Here is a 17,123-nt window from a genome sequence, read left to right on the forward strand (position 1 = left end):
GAGAAGTTCTAGACCCTTCCCTCCCTATCCAGCTCCTCTGTGGACTGGACATTCAACTCCTACACCTAAAAAATTGTTAGTTGGAGCAGGAACTACAACTGTATGTTCTCAGATTAGATCGATGCTACCAGCCAATAGCACATCCTGGGGTGTGGGGCTGGTCTCGGATCCACAGCTGTGCTTTATGCATGAAAGAAGTACAGGCCAGACAGGAGAAAATAAGCCCAAATACTATGGACTAGCTACTCTATTCATGAAATGGATAGATCTTTTAAAGTGAATTGCTCAGATACCAGGTTCCTGCCTGTCTGTACTCTGTCTGAACAGGTGAAACCAGACTTAAGTCCCTATTTACTAATACCTTATTCTGCTACTTCAGTGTAGTAAACACTGAGGAGTAACACCATAATAAACTTCAGAATTTTAATATTTATTAGTCTGAAACAATTAGAACATGAGAGATGTCTCATTAATTTTTGGTTTCCTCAGTCGTTTAAGGCAAAACTAGGTGGCATGATACCTTTGGATGTTATCTTGTCCTTCTCCTTCCCCAGGGTTTCTCATGCCTTTATTATTCTTGACTGGTGTTTTTCTAACCTATTATTCTTAAAAACTTTCAGAATTGTCTATCTCATTACCCCTCCAAGCCTACTCCTATGCTTTATTTTCTATCCTATGAGATTTTCCTCATAATGCTTCAATTTAAGCTCCTTACTTCATACCATATCCACTCAAAGGCATGAGGAACTGATCACTATTTTGGTTGTTATGATTTGACATATGGTCTCTAAGTTCTTTTGCTCTAGACTAAGCAACTGGAAATTATCTGGTCTTTCTCTACAAGATCCATTTTATTACTTTGAACTCTCTACACTTGATCCACTTTTTTTTCTTTTGAGCATATTTATTATTGCTGGAGACACTACTCATTAGAGGCTGAGGCAAGAAAAACACCCAGAGAACAGCCTGCTGTATTTGGTAGATTATATTCTTGTGTGTACATATATGGATCAGTACGTGTGTGTGTGTGTGTCCATATTCTAGCAGAGCGCTTGTCTTTTTTCCTAACAGCATGACTAGATTCATTAATATTCAACTTAGAATCAAACCTTCCTTTCAGACTTAAATACTTTTCTTCAGAACTACTAACCAGCCCTCTGCACATCCAGCCTACCTATCTATGCTATAACATCTTTCACGTGTCTTTATTGACTGTGTGCTATTTCTTAAGTTCACACAATCATCCTAAATTCTAACCCTGTTTTTCCCTGATCTTTCATCCCCCACCTCCAGTTAGATGCCATCTGCAAAATTCATAGGTATATTCTGCTGTAAAAGTCCTTAACAGAAACATTGAGTAGTAGCCATCTCAAGAGAGGCCTCTTCAAAATTCGACTGGCACCTCTTCCATTTTGACACCAACCATTAATAAATACTTTTAGTGGTTACCAAATGCTCAAGATTTATACTCTTTCATAAAATCTCTGTCTGACAGTTTTTTCTCCTAACTTGTTTTCAAGAATATCATATAAAAGTGTCAAACCTTTCTAAAATGAGGATATGACCTATACTGCTCCTGCTTCTTTTCTCTCATGGAACACTTAAATCAAATTTACAAACTCTAAACTGGCTGCCCTTATCATCATCCAGGTGTCTGTAAATTAACATTTGAGTATTTATTACTGTATTTTTTTCCTGAAACTTCATCCTTGCTAGTGTCTAACTCCCAGAATTTCCTTTATTCTTTCTTTAAAATTTGCAATATGTTTGCCAGTTTGCAGTCTTTTGGACCACATCTGTTCTCCATGACCTCTGAAAATCGTTGGTGGTTTTTGTTTGAGATTGTTTTGGTCAGTTCTCTAAATGCTTTACAATGAGGCTCATCAGTCTTAGTCAATTTTGAAGTCTATACCTTAGGTAGAATCAGAGGTGTGCAAGGAAAAGACAAGAGACAACAGGTCCTTAGACATAAGGAAAAAAATTCACAGCAAGAGTTCCCGCAAGGACTTGAACAGGTTTCTCAGTGAGGTTGTGGAGTTTCTATCTCGATAACCTGGGAAAATGTTGAAGCTGGCCCTGTTTTGAAAGGGGTTGGGACTAGATCACCATAGAGGTCTCTGCAGTGTACATGATTCTAGTACTCTGTATTGATTTTATCACTCCCTTTTTCCTCTGAAGTTCAAGGTTAGACTGATTTTTGTCTCTGATGAGTGGACATGATCAAGCCAGATAATCATAACAAAATAATGGTTTAGTAACAACTGAACTCTCATCATTTTCTCTCATCCTCCCTTCTACTCAATGGCAGCACCAGTACCCAGTCCCTTGGTGTCATTTGTCATTGCTCATCAGCTGGGTTCCCAGCTGTTCTGGGAATAAAATAAGTAGGTCATGTGAATGACAAATATTTGTAAATTGCATCAGCATGGTTATAAGATGGTGTTTCATGTTTCTAAGACTTGCTCTTAGAAATTGCTTTTATTGTTTTTCATACCCATCTCATACTTCTTTTAATTAGTTTCCAGTAAAATGTTATCATGTATGGCAAGGAAAAGGCTTTTGTGTGTGTGTGTGTTTAAAGTGTTAGTGTGCTTTATCATAGACCTAGGCAAACAATAATTAGTATTACTCAATTAAACAGATAAGCCAAAGGACTCTCCTTCATCTGTATAAGGTCATCCATCTAAAAGCACATTTCCCTTTAGGAGATGTGCTGGGAGGTCAGCCCACACTGTGCCATGAAGGGATTCATCACTTAGACTCTAAGTAAAACCAAATTATTACTTTCTCCTTTTTGGTGCACTTAGTCATGGCACAAAGAAGGCCTGTTAACTGCTGAGTTTCACACCTATTTAAGAGTCTTAAAGCTTAACTGGGATTACAGTATTTTCTGCCACTTTGATTTCTTTGAGCTGGTCTCCGCATTTTTGCTGCAGTCATTTCCTAGGAAAGAACACATGTTTTTGTTCATCTCTCCACTTGAGCCCTTACCTTTCCGTGTACAAAGCCTGCAGCTGGTCTGCCTGCCAGATAGCTCTTCCTTCTGTGAGAGCTGCTGTGTGCCTTGCTGTAAATATAACCAGCATGGCCAGCATGATCATTGCTTTATAAACCATTTGGCACAGCCCTCGGGGTACTGCACGTGTCCTTTATGATACTAAGCACACAGAGGAAGCTACAAAATAATGTATCTGATTATTTATTCTGGAAAGTAATTTCTGCTGAATGAGAGAACAGCAATGACTAATATGTTGTGCCAGCTCTTGGCAGACTGACCAGCCCAGCAAACTGACCAGCCTGCAAAATCCCTTTGTTTGTCATCATCCACCAAGCAGAGATGCCTTTCAAAACCTCTTTTTGAGCTCTTTATAAGTCCATCTATTTTCATTCTCCCTTTATATTTTCTCCCTTAACATCTTTCTTTATTTGCCAAGAGCAAAACCATTTTTTTCCCAGCTGTACCTCTATCAAAATGGGAAGTTAGAGTGTACTATTTTGGGGTGGAATGTTGACACCTCTTTTTCTCCACTGAGTCTTAAGATTTATTTTTATTTTGTTAATAAATCCAGAGTGTTTACATATCTGAGAATTTGACTAACGTTATACATTAACATGAAAGGACTTAACTTTCTGATTTACAACACTTTTCACTTGCTTCTCTAGAATATGGTAATTCAAGTTTTGATACAAACATTGTTTATGATTGTATATATTGTACTTGCTATGAAGCATATTAGCTTGTAAATCCTTGTAAGCAGCTAGCTTGTCTGTCTTATCAGCAGTTCACTCGAGTGATTCACATCCGTTCAAATGTCTGACTTCTTTTTTTTCAAATTGTTAGGCTTCCTGAATCATTATATTCTTTTCAGCATTCCTACACTCTGCCATGCTTGAAGAATGACACTTTGCTATACGAACATGACTGACAATTGTTTCAGTGAAAGCAAGTTTAAAAAAACTCTAATACCTTAAAAAAGGAACTCCTTTTAGAAGTTAACCTTGTGCAGGTATTTCTGAGTTAGATCACACATATATTTCCTAACTTATTATCCTAGTTCAAACTTCTCAAACTCCCTTTTACTCTTTTCATGAAACAGAAGTAACAATTTCACAGAATAAATAAACTTTCTATCTCTATTTTGACGTAGTGGCATATATTAATTTGCAGATGCTAATTTCACATAGGCATGAGCAATCAAAGTATTAAAAGAGGTCATTGTCAGTGCACTAAAGCAGATGTCCTTACACCCCCTTTGTTGATTGTGGTTTCACAAATAGCTCAATGTCTTGCTACTCACACATATGCAAAGAAAAATAGGGGTTTTTTGCATTCTTTAGGGAAAATTCAAGAAACAGGGAGCAGAGGCAAAGGATACCACTGATGTATCCTAATGAAGCGCTGTCTTTGGCACTCACTAATAATTGTCAGCAGCTGGGAACTCTGAGCAGTATGTTGTTGTGAGATGGTGGACCCCTAGAATCACTGTGATACACTGTGTCCTCCAAGGCATCATAACAAATGCAATATCAGAAAAAAATATTGGAAATAAATACTGAAAAAAGGTGGTTCACTAGAGAGATCGTTAAAAGACTTTCAGTGGTGTATAAAGGCACAATCTGGAAAAGCAATTTATTATCATGTGCATTTGGTAGCCTGGCACATATGCCCTTAAGTGACAGGTTTGGTTAGTTCCTGTAGAAATTATTCTGATTATTATTGTTTTTATAACACCTCTTCCAGTGGTTAGTTGAAAGTGCTGTCCACAGGCTATCCATTCTACTAAGGTTTCAAATTCATTATGGTCATTTTTCAGAACAAGGAAATCCATTTTCTATTACCCAGAAGATGTTAGCTTCATGTGTTTCTGAAAGAGCACAATTGTGGTGGTTGCTGATGGTGAGTGAGTAATTGACCAGAGAAACTTTTTGTATCCACTTTGGCATGATAAAAAGCTAGCGCTGTTCAAAGGAAACATTATAAGCTTTTTCTTTGTACAGAGAACTCGTTCTTTGTCCAGGTAGTAAGTGCAAATAATTACATGCCATTTAGTTGAATAAAAAGATAGATGACAGAAAATAGAAGAAAACTATAGCAAAGAGAAGAAAAAAAAAAATTGCTATGTAAAACTTACAAATCATTTTTACCTCCAGAGAGTCCTTGAGATAAGAGGTACTAGTTTGCTTAGCTACTTTAAAGAGAAACTGATCTTAGAATTAGTACCACATCCTTACAAATTAAAAGTAAACACCTTTTTTACATCCACTGAGACCTCCCTGGTTTGAGCTGTCATGGCTTGAACTCTTCTGATGCCATGGGATGAGCTTTGTCCCAGAGCAGGGTCAGCACAGCCCTGCCAATAGGCTCTGGGGGAGCGGGTATTGGGGTAAAATATCCACAGGCACGGAAATCAAATTGGTGCTCAGTAAATCTCCACATGCAATGCCTCAGCACCCGTGTCTGGAGCTCAGTTACCTGTTTAATTTCTGGCACTCTTGTCTTTCTACTCCCTCCAGTCTGGTAGAGATGGCAGAGGTCACATTTCAGATTAACGTATGTCCCCCACAGTGATTTTTTCAAGTTAATCTTGTTATGCTTATTTTTTGACAGTCAAAAGAGAGGAAGGAGCATGGGGCACCATGACATGAATAGCATTTCTAGCAACCAGAAGTAGGGCAGACACAAAGTTGTCAAAGGAAAGCAAATCCCACAGGCTCAGCCTGTTCATACAGTGAAATGGGTTTTCTTGCAGTTTGTTTTGTAATTCATGACTCAGTTTCCTAAGTTGGGAATACTGTTCTGCTCCCTTGCTTAGTAAGTGAGAATAACAAAACACAAAGGATCTACTCTACTGCAACGTAAATTTGGATTCTCTAATTTGTAGCAAAACATAGTGCTGTCATTTAATATTGAATAAATGCTGAAGTCCAAAGACATCACAATCAGAGAATAATACATTTTTGCAAGGCTGAGTATATCAATGGCTACATAGAAAGAAGCACGGAGGGAATTTAAGTACCATTGAGGAAGATTTTGATAACACATTAAGCATGAAGGACAATACAACGGGAAAGAAGACTGCAAATGAAGGTTCCGAAGTGTAAGACGAGAAGAAAAGAATAACGACACCCCAAACTGTCACTGAATATCATACTAACAGTCTGATTTCAGTCTTCTTTTAGACAGGAGAGCTCAAAAATATAGAATTTAATAAAAGCTAATTGGCATAGATCCATTACTGGAAGCCCAAACTTCAGAAATTTGCTTGAATATTTTTGTGTATATTACAATAGGTGTGAAAGTCATATCCATAATTCAGGAAGTATTCTAAGCCATACTGCAGTATATATTATTCTGCAGAATATGAGGCAAGGTGCCCAGAGCAGCTATCCGGTGAGGGCAAAAAGCCCTGAGTCAGGAACAGATGTCCCCAGTGGTACAGGACACAGGCACACTTCTCTGCAGGAGGTAAAGGGAGGATTTGTGTACTACAGCATGTCCTGCCACGAGAAAGGATAACTTGACAGGATGGCCTAGATCTTCTTCCTATCAATCAAGACAATCCCTCCTGATCACATCTAGCAACACAGGATTTCATCAGTCTTTTCATTAAGATACCATGGGGTAGATTTAGTCTGCTGAGATACCTACCTCGGAGCTGTAGGTTTGGTTTTCTGGGGAAGCACTCTTGCTTCAGCTGAATGCTGCTTCCTTATCTGTCAGTGAAATGTGGCTAACTGTTCTGAAGTCCTCCAGGGGGATATTTATTCTCCTGGATCTGGTCAGAGTTATGAAAAGATGAAGCTTCCATTCATGGGTTTTATTTGCAACACTCATTGCCTTGCTTCAGTAATTTAATTCCTCTTTGCCTCACCCATCCTATGCAGAATAAGAGAAAATATGCCTTCAATCCCTTCTGGGGGCTTTTATCCATTTATATGCCAATGACTATACTGCTACCAAGCATTTTTGGTTTTGAAAGGCCACAATGGTCATTAAGAAAGCTCAGTGCTATTGGAGTGCCAATAGATATTCGTCGAAGAGTTGTGCTGTGTTTATTATGGGTCATGTGCAAGCCAAGCTCTTTATATGCTTGAGTAAAGGAGAAATATTTTGCCTTTTTTTGCTGTTAGGATTTCTTTTGCTGTCTGATCCTCTGAACAGTTTCAAAGTGATTGTCTTTGCCAAAATTTTAGCAACATTAAACACTTACTAGATATCCGCCTCCTGTTTTGACAACTCATATGATACATATCATTCTATGCTCATTAGTCAAGGTCATGCTTATGCAGATAGTAAAAACTGTCTCTGATAACAGATCCTCTGAGGGATTTTCCTTATTCAAATGCATGATAGACATAAGAACAATGCTTTTTTTTCACTTTTAATTTTCTTCATAATATGTTCAATTTGAAAACCATCTGGAACTAAGTTTTAAATCAGACACACTTTGGTTTTTCATGCAATTGCTAGGATGATGTAAGCATTCACATTACACACATGATAAATTAACTGTAACCAACTGTTTTGTGTCTTTCCTCCCCAGTGAAAATAGAAAATTCTTGGGGTTTAGCTGTCTGTCACAGAGAATTAAAAGCACAGATTAGCATATTTGAGGAGACTGTCTCTGATAAAAATGATGGGAAAACTCTGTCTATGAACTGCTGGACAATAAAAAAGTTGTGCATCATTCAGAAATAAGGGTAAAAATATGGAAAATTCAAACACTAGTATCAGGAGAAGTTTTGATGCTCCAAGCTGGATCTATAGCCTCCTCTGTATCGTGCGTAGTAAAATAAGTAATTTCTTTTGAGATAGTGGTGGTATTTACACATGCAGTTTTTTGCCCTGAGTCCCAAACATATCTTCTTGTTCAAAGAAAGCAGACATCTTCTTTTTGATGTTCTATTATTGATATCTGGTTTTGTCATATATTATAATGCTTCCTTTGGATGAAGATACCGTATTCTCTTAAAGAAAGTGAAAAATGATCTTAAGACGTAAGAGAAAGACCTTGTACAGGGTTCAGAGAGAAATAGCATATTACTCATTCAGTTGTCGTTCTTATTTACCATGTTACAGCTGTCACTGTTTGTAAATGGTGATGCTATCTCATTATTTTCCAGCCTGCCTGCAATTAACCTCTTATTTGAGTGTGGTGAAACATGCAGTAACAGCATATAACATTTCAAACATATTTCAAAGTGCATCTTTGTCACTTGAGTCACTCATGAGGAAAACAAATGCTTCCTTACTGATTTGCATGCATGCTGGTCATAAATAATTCTTATCCTTAACATAATGCGTTAGAAAAAAATAATAAACTTCATTAATGGGTTATATGTTTGTCATCATTGCCTGAATTTTAATAACTCCTGAATCTTGAGCATAAGTAATGCAAGCAGTAGCAAATGGATTGAGAGCTCTAGGGAGATCATCTTTTCTCTGGAGCTGTCTTTGACAAAGACTGGCCAGATGCTAGTCCCGAAATGTAGTCACTGTGCTGTCACCCTTAGGAGAACTTCCAGTACCCGAATTTACTAGGGCATCTGGTATGCAATAAATGCAGAATTGTTACTTATTTATATTTTCACCCTCACATAAACTGTGTGGTAGCACACCTGCTTTAACATTTATATCCTGTTTAAAAGTTAGCCTTAGGGACCTAAGCATAGCACCTTACCCTCCCTCTGTAGCCAAATACAAACCTGCTTCAGAAGGCAAATCCACTCATCCTCAGATGGTGGTTATGATAGGTGAGACAAACTTTCACTGGAGTTGCCTGTTCTCCCTAAGAGCAAAGCTGGGAGTGAAGAGCTTCAACTGGGGCAAGGAACTTCTGACCTCTGGCATTGTTTGGGCTTTGCCTGCTGATTTTTTCCCTTTTCTTCTGTGAGACAGCTGTTCTAAGCTAATCATCTGGTTTCCCACCTACAGACAGCAGAGAGCAGAGACTCTCCCGGGGATGATTCATCCTCTCCAAGGATAAGTATCTGACACAGGTGGGTGTTAGTCAAAGTAGAAAATGTACTGTAAATTCATTTCTGCTGGTATTGTTCACTACTTAAGCAGTCTCTCGGGAGGAAAGCTTCTTATCTGATTCTCGCTTCAGGGAAGAGGGTACCCGACCCACCGAACTGCTGGAGGATGAGATCTCCTGGATGTTAGTCTGAGCACTGTTTCCCTGCATAAATGAGGGATGTGCATGGAGGAGAAAAAGGCCCTTGGGAAAGGCGTGAGCAATGAAAACTATTTTGGGACATGTAAGAGGGTATGTGTGAGAGGCAGTGATTACAGAAACAAATAGAAAGGGATTTTTAGGAGAAGAATGGTATGGGAAGTCAAATAAAGTAAAGATTAAAGAGCACAAAAGATGTGGGGAAAAAAATTAATAAAAATGGCATCAGAAATGGATGGTAAATACATGATGAAACTGGTATGGAAAAAGATGCCTCAGAGCTGGAGATTTTGAAGAAGTTATTTACAAAATGAAAAAGTAAGCTGTTGTCAGCTAAATAAAATGAATGCTATTTTATTACTTCCATTAGGATAAGTTTCTGACAGAGGCAGGTAAATTGTTTGGGAAATATGCTGGTTTGATATTCCCAGACCAGGCAATTATAAAGAGGTGAGTTCCATATTGCCTGAATTTGAAGTTCAAGTGTTTGGATAATGTGTTCAAATACATGGTGTGATTTTTGGGGTTGTCATGTGCAGAGTCAGAAGTTGGACTCAATGATCCTTGAGGGTCCCTTCCAGCCCAGGATATTCCTTGGTTCTATAATTTACCTGTGTTTACTCTATGAAGCTCACCACTGGGTTCTGAGTATATTTAGGGATTTTTCAAGTTGGTTATAAACTCCAGTTCTCTAAATAGTATGTGTTAGGAGTGTGAATGTAAAATGAATGTAAGGAAAATTGATACAAAATGCTTAAAAGTAACCTAAAAAATCAAATATTTTGTCAGGAAGGCTGAGGTCCCTAGGAAAGTGAAAACAAAATTTGGATGAGTCCAATATACTAATTCAAAAGTTAGAAATCAATTAAAGGGGAAATAGTAAAGATCCGACTTTTGGAATTATTATCGTTTAAAAAATCCTTTTCCCTTTCTGAGGTCCTTCTTGGGTTGTTCTACCTTCAGAGTGATGGTCTTTCTCTCAAACATATATGTTTTTGAAAATTGTTCAATGTGTCCTAATACTGAAAAAGCTGCTAGTAAAGCAGTAAATAAGAAAACAGTCCAGTGCTTAATTTCTAGATCCAAATGACAGTGTGCAACTTATCCTGACTGCATCAAATGGGGTATTTCAGACATTCAGCAGCATGCCAGTACAGCAGTACCTACACACAGACAACACAGTGATTTATTTTATTTGAAACAGAAAGAACAGATAAGACTATACAAAAATGTGGCTTCAGAAAAGACACATTTTGAAACTGAAAATTACTTTTAATGTCACACATTTAAACACTTTTGTCTTTATAGTGAGAGTACTGTTTTGCCCTTTTCCTTTCCCTCTTTCTTTCTCCAACTATAAAATTTGCCAGCTGAAGAATGTCTGAATGTCTGATGAAAAAAAGGCTTTGGAAGTTAGAACTGGAAGCAGGCTGTTTATCCAGTTAGACATTCCATTTAAATAAGCAAATATGTGGTCATCCATCACATTATGTGGTTGGGGCACTGAATATGGCCATAATTCTGGGTTTCTCTCCAAGTACTCCAGGGCAAAGGAGGGGACCATTGTTAGGATCCTTTGTTTTGCTGTTCTTGTAATGGTTTTCCCATATCAGTGGTGGGGGGAAAAGAACCCCAGCTGTTCCCACTGGGAAATTTCTTCTCACATTCACAAAGCACTTTTATTTCATGTCGTAAGTATATGGAAATAATATGAAAGGACCCATGTCCTCTCCATCTCCAGACTAGGAAACTGCTTCTGTTTTACTCAGTTCTTCTAATAGTAGGAAAGTTACTCCTCTAAGGTTCACTCGTGATGGAAAGGAGACTTACCAGTTTCTCAATTTTTGTGCATCTATTATGGTTACACAAACATGTCCCTAGAAAGAAAACTGGAAAGCAGGGCAGGGGTGGTTCTTACAGAAAAGAGAAAATCAACCTCTCCACTTCCAGCAGCATAAGGAAGAAGCAGGAAAAAAGGTTCAAGTATTGACAAGTACCTTACTGATTTATTTCTTTTGATCAGAATGGTAGACCTGGTTTGCAGATTTTGCCTGAATGTTTTATCTGTAACATGATGATGCTCCAGGTGGGATTTAATTCAGGACTATAACATCAGAACTGAGATGATCAGATGCTGTGTGTACAAGCTGCTCTGACAGTCAGTGGGAATTTGGTCAGTCTAGGGAAAGGTTCAACTGGCCAGCCATTTGCTTTGGTTCTAGCAGAAGCACTTTTCTACTGGGTGGATCTCCATTCACTAAAGTGGGAGTTCAGCTCCCTAATGTGCTTGTAAACACCAAGATGTGGAATTGGATGTGTTAATTTTGAACTGAATCTTACTCTTCTAGGCTGTGCTATCCTGCTCATGTTGACAGTAAACCTAATTGTTTTTTCCCTTCCCTCATTCTTGTTCTTTGTTTCCATAAGGATTTGCTTTCTTGGACAGTAATGAGTATTTGGCCACAGCAATGTGGATTCACAGTGCACCATTTGTGATGTATTAACACCAAGTGGACAGTGAATTCTACTTCAGTGTAAAGATGGGATAAGCTGTGGTTCATTAAGACACATGAATGTATCACTTACAAGTAAGATATATCAGGAATATACACTGGCAGTCACTTCACCTGATTTAAGATCATTGCTTTTCCTAGCTCTAAAGACCTAAATAAGGCTCTTCTAAAACAGATGTCTTAAATGCGCAGGGAGAGAAATTACTCCAGTTCTCCAAAGAAAGACCCTGCTGTATTTAGGTCCTTCTAGTGTACAGGACACAACTGTGTGGCTACAGTCCAGAGTATTCACTCAAGGTGTTTGGACAGACAGAAAATTCTACCTGTGCTGCACCTACCGTGTAAACTACAGCACGGAGCTGTGTTGTAACTTAGACTGAAATAATTATTCCCAGGCTGTTTATTCTTACCTGTTAACGTTGTTCTTGACACAGCAAGAATGCAGGCCTGATTGTGGTCCTTGGATGCAATTATGATACAAACAAAACCCAACATTTTGACAATTAGGAGGTGAATGGAGTAGAGACTCTTTTGAGGTCTTTTATGCCAGAAATAAAACTTCATTCTTCTCTTGGTATTAGAAGTAAATCCCCTAAAGTTCCTGAATGTCTCTAAGCCACTTTTAAGTATACCTTAGCTATTGGTATTTGCTAGCACTGTTCAAAAGTCTGAGAAAGAGCCTCCTTAAGCTGTATATCAGAAATGCCAAATGGTCAGCATAAAACTACACAATGTTTTGTCAAAATGCTGAGAAAACTGGAAAGTCCTTATCTTTTTGTTCCAAGCTGACAGCTGAGTTTTATTCTTACTGAAAAGGAATATGAGCACAGTCTGTTTCAGAGCAGAAATCTGAGCATTAGAAGTCTAGCCATGACTCTGGACTAAAGTTGATCCATGAACCAAGAGAGGCTTCAAGAATAATACTGGTTTCCTTCTTTGAATTAGGTGATAGAATCATAGAATGTTTTTGTTGGAAGGGACCTTAAAGATCTTCTTATTTCAATCCACTTGCCATGGACAGGGATGCCATTACCCTCACTACAATGTCACCTGTCCCTGCCCTCCCTCCCATTAATCCTGACTTGTAAACTCTTGATTGGCTCCTTGTCCAACTCCAGGTGAAGCTCCATGCTGGTCACTGGCATAGAGAGTGACACCCCCTCCTTTTCCTCCTCCTCCTCCTTTCATCAGTCTTCATTGGGAATGCTTTGTACTGTTCATATTACACCTCTGGCAAAAAAAAAAAATCCTCTATTTTAACATTATAAATCACTTCTAAGAAAGTACTTAACTGAAAGTTGAGGTCCTTTTTCTGCACATCTGTCTTGGTTTGAAAGACAGGTGTCTGCCAAGGAAGGCAGGAGCCTCCCTTGGAATGGCAGATGCGACCCCCCTTCCCTCCGAGTTATTATAATTTTGAAATCAAGGGGCGCTTAGGCGAAGATGTGGGAAATAGGAATAACAGTTCTTTACTATTATATATCTATATGTGTCTAACAAGTCAAATAAACAGCAGTAACTGTGGCAGTGACAGCAAACAATCACAAACCCAGTCCCAGGCTTCTCAGGCCCTTTCCCCTCGGGTGCAGTTCCGCTCGCAGCCGGCAGGGGCGCTGGCGGCTCCCGGTGAGCAGGGCAGGTGCGATGGTTCCCCCGGCAGGGGGCGCTCCGGAGCGAGCTCGGGGAGCACGCGGCACCGGTGCCCTGGGATCCCGGGAAGGGATGGGACAAAGGAGCTTCACAAACCCCTGGGCAGCAGATCCCGGTGTCCGGCCGGACCCTCGGGAATAGCAGGCTGGAACGGCAGGCTGGAACAGTAGGGACAAGCACAAATCCCGGGTGGCAGACGAGGTGTATCCAAATGGGGAACCCCCCGGAGGTCTGGGCAGGCAGGGCGAGCATGGCTAAAACGTAGCCAAGGCTCAAAGCAATGCAGGGGGGCAGGACGGCCACGGCCCAGCTCCCAGCGGGGCAGGGAAGGCGGGCTTGGGATCTCGGGGTTTCTCTGGCAGAAGGAAAAGCAGCCCAAGAAGCAGCCTCCCTCTCCGTCCAAACGCGGGGGACGGACTGTCCACACACCCAGGTGAAACAAAAGAGTAGCCAGATGCACCCCACCGCAGTAGCCAGCTCTTTTGTTTTTCTTAAATACCCAGCAATTTGTCCCCCTAGCAACACGTATGGGGGATATTCCTTTAACAGAAAAAAAACCCAGGAGAACTCCTAAAACTCCAACAACATCTGATCCCAGCACTTGCAAATGTGAGTTCCTTCCTCTACAAAGCAGTGTTAGACTGCCTTTAGACTCTGGAAGCTCAAAGAGAGAAATAAAAGTTACCTTTGTAGGTGACTTCCATTCACGTATCAGATCTAGCCTAACTAACCTCTGCTATTGGCTTCCATGGATTTGAGCTCCAAGTAGGGCAAGGAGGAGATAGCCATGGCTGGCTATTATCAAGGGATGCACATATATTTTCAGAGTTTTCCTTGTTTCAAAATGGACTCTGATTTTTGGTATAATTTTTATAGCAGTATGAGAGCAGTGGGCTGCTTAACAGCAATTTTAGGTCCAGAAAAGTGGGATGCTCATTTATAAAACGGTCTTGCAACAACATCTGAATCCAGCACCACATAGCTAAGACTTGTCTGAGGAAACCACACTCCATACCCCTGGTTCATTTCAGTGCTATGCCACATTGGAAAGTACACTGGAATAGACTCTTGCAATAAGATGCTTTCTTGCAAAACATAATTTAAACAAGTGCAAACAATTTTGAGAGAAAGATTTTTTTCACTCGGATTTGCTCTTATCCTTTTGTGCATATATTTTAACTCCTAAGAAGAAAATCTTAGATCGATTACCATCCATTCCTGTGGGGGGATTTTTGTTCTTTTTAACATTCAAAATACAACAGAAAACAGATCAAATTCTGGAAAATAAGTTACAGAACCAAACATATGCATAGTTTGAGTTCCAGAGGGCTTGAGTCTTACCTACTTATCTGCTGTAAATAACAAAGATGGGTGTCAGAAACCACAGGAGTACCAAGAAGCTCCAGTGTATTACTTACAAAAATAAAATAGAATATGTCATTTCTGAAGTGAGTTAGACATAAACTTCCTAGCAGACCAACTGTAATGTTCTAAACATATCCCTACTGTCTGTTAAAAAAATATGTGCTTTTTTCTCCCCACACTTTCTAGTCTACAGTGTTCTGTCAAACACATTCATGAGTTTGTTCTTTTCATTTCCAAACATTACAGAATCACAGAATATGCTGAGTTGCAAGGGACCCATGAGGATCATCAAGTTCAACTCCTTTGGTCAATTATTATTCTTTTTCTGAGGGAGTTCTTCAGTGGGCAGATTAAAAAAAAATTACTTTCTCCTAAGTTCCTTTGGTAAAACCCTCTACAACGATAGCGCTTTCTATCCATAATACATGTTGGGATGAGTTCTAACTTCTTCTAGAATGATCTAACTGTAGGACACACTAAAAATATTCCATTACATTCCCCTCTTCTCAAATAACTTTAGATCTACTTCTGGTCTAAAATATTTTCTGTGGCAAATGGAGGTTTATAAAGATAACTTACTGTTATAGTTCAATTGATATCTATATTCACAGCAGTCTGAAGGAGTAATATGGTTGTATGTTTCAGTCACAGAATACTAATTTGAAACAGATTGATTTCCCCCTTAGATCAATACTTTCATAGCATATATATTTTAATCTATATGCAAAGTTGATGGTACCATTTGAAAAGCAATATAGGCACAATTTATTTCTAGGTAGATCTTGAATGCTAGATATTTTAGTGTGACTACCAAAATAATTTACCATAATTTTTTTTTCCAGTTCATCTGTTTGTGTGGTTTCCCACACTTCTTAAGAGGAAACTGTGAAAATACTATATTAAATCCCATTTTAATTAAACTTCAAAAGCATTTACATATCCTTGTGGCTTTCAGGCAGTAGACCTCAGTACAAACAATTCAATTGAATTATATGTTGGTCAAAACACTTCATAATAAGAGAAATGCAATGGAACTAATCAATTGTCACACGTGAGTGTTTTGCTTGGGTTTTTTCCTCTCCTTTGCACAGTAAAGGGGGTGTCATCATCCTGCTTTTCGTTACAGATACTAGAAACTACATTTCAGAAAAGCACATTTGATGCAATGTGTTAATAATCATTGTAATTGATTTAAATGCTTGAATTGACCAAGAACATTCATAGATTTTTTTCATTAGTTGGCTGCAAGATAACACTGAGGAAAACTGGAACATTTTGTTGTACTGCACAAAAGGCATTAGAAAAGCTTCTGTGACGAATAAAAGTTTTTCTACCTGCTGTTCTGCATATTTTTCAACTGAAGATAGAGATTTAGGTGAATCAAAAGCTGAACGTATTGTGTTACCCTAGGCATTTACTCTACGTATTTTAAAAGAATGGTAATCTAACAAAATCCAGGATTTAAATAAGCAATGAGAAACAATATTTTTCAGCACATTTCTGCAGCTTGAAATTTCCTCTGGATGCCACAGGAAGGACCATATTCTAGTAAAATATTATTTTTGAAAAGCTAAATGTTTTTCTTTGAATTTTAATAAACCTTTGAAAAAATCAAGGCTAAATCTAAAGGTCTAAGCTGAACAGGACACAGCTTGGGTTCTTTCTTCTCCTGGAATAAGCTATGTCAGAGCAAGAAAACCAACATACAGGAGAAGACAGCTCTACTCCCAAACTTTAGCACTTTGCAAGAGGCAAAAAGCTGCTAAGGGAATTCTTCTGCAGCACAGAGAGAAACAATCCTGGTGTCATTAAAACTAAAACAATTAAACTGATTAAATTAACTGACTGTTTATAATGAGAGAAGAGAAAGAAAACATGTCTGTGATTCTTGGTGTGCAGGTCAAACCTTGTCCGTTCTCAACTTCAGCACTGCCAACACAGAAATCTGTTGCGAACTTCTGAGACAAAACTTAAGGAAAGACTGATTGCAAATTCAAACCTGGGGGAGAGGAACGGAACAGCTCAGCCTGGCAGCATTTAGAAAGCAGGGTGCTGACAATGTGGAATCAGCCAGATACAGTAAATCACATTGGTTTTATTGTTACTTATTGAGGTCAGTAAGTGATTTCTACTTAGGTAATAGATTGGTTTCCACATAGACTTTTCTCTTTATTTGTGCTGAGCAGCTTTTATATTAAAGGGGTTTTGATTTATGAATATTGACAAGTCATGTTCTGCTCTCAGTTATATAAATAATAGAATTCAATTCCACCTGTATAAATCTGTTATGCCAATAGTTAACCTATATAGAAACAGGTGAAACTGATGGTGGCATTTTGATAACTAAATGCAATCTGAAGAAATGAAACACCTTTATGCACATTTTTGAATCATAAATGTTCTAGTTAGATCTACACCA

This window comes from Corvus brachyrhynchos, unplaced genomic scaffold, assembly GCF_000691975.1.
Source record: "Corvus brachyrhynchos isolate BGI_N302 unplaced genomic scaffold, ASM69197v1 scaffold87, whole genome shotgun sequence".
Classification (NCBI taxonomy): domain Eukaryota; kingdom Metazoa; phylum Chordata; class Aves; order Passeriformes; family Corvidae; genus Corvus; species Corvus brachyrhynchos.